The sequence below is a fragment of the Nestor notabilis genome, unplaced genomic scaffold (genome assembly GCF_000696875.1).
Source record: "Nestor notabilis isolate BGI_N333 unplaced genomic scaffold, ASM69687v1 scaffold19620, whole genome shotgun sequence".
NCBI classification, from domain to species: Eukaryota; Metazoa; Chordata; class Aves; order Psittaciformes; family Psittacidae; genus Nestor; species Nestor notabilis.
Window position 1 is genome coordinate 10,717 of NW_009912678.1, and position 3,157 is coordinate 13,873.

The window sequence follows — 3,157 nt, forward strand, 5'->3', positions numbered from 1 at the left end:
TCTTTGATTAACAATATTTAGAGTACTAAAAAGCTTTGGTAGAATAAAATCAAGGATACAGAATCTGTTACGATACTGTAAATATGACCTCTATGGTTCAGCCTCAGATGTAGTCAACTGTTGTAACTGATTTTGTTGAGAGATTTCATATCCTGAAGTAAGCCTAGGAATATTTCATAGGCATGAAACACTTTAGACCCTCCTTTCCCTCCTTTCCCTCCTTTCCCTCCTTTCCCTCCTTTCCCTCCTTTCCCTCCTTTCCCTCCTTTCCCTCCTTTCCCTCCTTTCCCTCCTTTCCCTCCTGACACTGGTCATTGTGTTTCAACTTTTTTGATTAAAATAAAATACAATTGATCCCTAACAGCAGGCCCTTACCGAAGACACATACATTGGCTTAACATCCATAGTTATTACCCTACTTAATAATGTGTCAAAACTTCCAATACAAAAGCCATTTTTTAAGCAACTGTTGCAGTTTTATTGGCAGGAAATGCTACTTTGGATAGGAAAGTTTTCACCACCCTGGAAAGTTATTGCCCAATTAAGTTATAACTTTGCTTTTTAAAAACGAGATTTGATACGTTTTTTGCATACTCATAATTTAAAGACAGCTTTGATTTTCAAACTAGAAGTTTGCATGCTATCACTTTCCACTCTCAGCCACCTCAGTCCTTTCTGAATTTGCAGTAATAACTCTTTGCACTTCTGGAGAGTAATATAACACCACTCGACTGTGCAAGTTTTCTTTGCAATTGCTGTGAAGAGAAATGGTAATGCTCTTTCTTTGTGACAGTACTGTGGCCTTTTTTCCTGTTGTAGTTCCCTTTTACACCCCTCTAGGTGCACGTGGTATCTTTTTATTGACAGAACCTTCTTTACAGCCTAATTCTTAAGCAGTATGATGGCTAGCATGTCATTGCTTCCTAGCTTAGAGCAGTTTGACATCTTACACTTCTGCAGGAAGCCACTGTTTGTCTACTGTGTTAATGACGGCCTATGTGCTTCCATTTTAAATCTCTTTCTCAATTAAAATTTTCCAAAGCTTTTGGGCTGCATTTTCTCTAGCTTGATGTCTGCCCAGAACTAGACCTACTTTTGTTTTTAGAGGGGTTGGGATGGGGTTACAAAGTGTGCAAGCTGTGTTTGCTTACCAAATGTGAAAGGAGAGAAACTTCTCTCTTTCTACTGTGATGAGTCAAAATTCACATGCTCTCTAGTGTGCTTCTCCATGTTCTGGTGAAAAGTAGTTTGCATTTTAGGTTCATTTTGACCCAGTGAACATTTCATTTGGTATACGTGCAGGGCAATAGTTGTTTTTTAGCAATAGTTGAGCAAAGAACAGGCTGTGTTGGAAATGCCTGCAAGGCTAAGTGCAGTGTGAAAACTCCTCAAAAAAAATAATGCATGGGATTCAGGTAAAGGCCTGTTTTAAGGAAAAGCTCTGTTCAAAGCAGAAGGTCTTTTTCCTGTCTCTTTAGATGTGTTGGAAATGTTGCTTGAATGGTCTCAAGTACTGGCCTAAACAATTTGGGTTTAGTATTGAATATTAGGATGAATGCTTAAGGCTGAACTTTTAGACACCTGCTACAGTTCCCTTTGGCAGTGACATTTCGCCTGCTAGTTCCATGGCAATCACAGCATGGATAGTGTCTAGATAAAACTTGAGTACTGTCCTATGTCAGGTCCTTCTTCAAATCTCAGCACTCTGAAGTCTGATGAAGGTGAACACTAACAGTAATTTCTCATTCATCAGAGTGTTTCCAGAACTTTTGCTTTTGTCTGACCATTTTTTTTTAGTTGACCAGAAGTAGGTGAGAGTCAGAACAGCTGCTTCATCTTTTCCCCAAATGCTTGCCCTCCTCTGAAGAGGATTGTCTAATTTTTCTACTTCAGGATCTGCCTTTAAATGTCTTGTGTGCTTTGTGCTCAATCACGTATAAGTTGCCTATAGTCAATTTAGGAGTTTCTATGCGTCGTCATCTCTTCCTAGAATGACAGAGTGAAAAGAATGAAGAAATTGCCTTTGGAAAAGAAACTGGTCTTTCAGTGTAAGGAAATAGTGCTAGAAGCTGCATAAACAGGTTCTACAGGAGACAAATGCATGACAGATATTTTAAGTCATACTAGAGATAACTCGTATCAATGGCAGGATGCATAACTTAATCTCCTTGATGAACTACTTCTTAGCCTTTGTTTGACAGAGGACCTTGACTGCTGGTTTAGTGGCAGTTTTCATCTTTCACCAACTGCAAGAAAACTTCTAGCCCTTCATTCACTGTTAAGATTTGCCTATGTATGCTGCATTCATTATTCTTTGTTGTTCCTCATTGCGTCAGATACAACGTTCAGAGTGAACAAATCAGCAACTTGCATGCCCCCAAAGCACCTTGAGTGGGCATTTAGTAGATCTTTTTTGGTTTGCTTGGGTTTTGTTTTTTTTTTTTTCTTTCTTCTTCCCATCACTGTTTGCCCTTCCCTTAATATCAAATTGTCCTCTGGTCAGATTCCCCTGCAGTAGATCTTCTGTTCTTGCAGTCACAGTGAGAAACTTGGTTGAGATAATGACCAGATTCATCGTACAAAGGACACACATGACCTCCAGTGAGCAGCACAATGTGAGTTAGACATCTTCAGCACAAAAGAAAAAAAGAAATAATAGCTCAGAGGGGACCAAATGGGGAAACTTATAGAAAAAGGCAGAGAAACGTATTTTTGGTTCATCAAACTGCTGCTTGTTATGTTCCAAACACTTAAGGACCTCTCTACACTAGAGAAACTTCCCAAATGCTTCCCAGCTTTGCCACCACTTTTCAGCTGCATCAGTAGTAAAATATATGGGGAGCCCAAGAATAAAGGGGCCACCAGCTGGCACTGCTGTCTGCTATTTGCATCTTACTTTAGGGCACATCTGGTAGACATGGTGCATAAAATCCCTTCAGCGGCTGGTAGCGGATCTACATGAGAGCTGCTGGCCTTGGCTGCAACTGGTTTAGCTGAGCCAGTGGTGTCAAAAGAGGAAACGTTTTGCCTTGTTTTCCAAGTGCAGACCAAGCCTAGTGCTGGACTGCTGCTTCATGTTGGTAACACTGGTGTTATTATCAAATTTGTTCTTTGACTTTAAAAATTTTTATTTTATTATTTATTTATATGATTATTA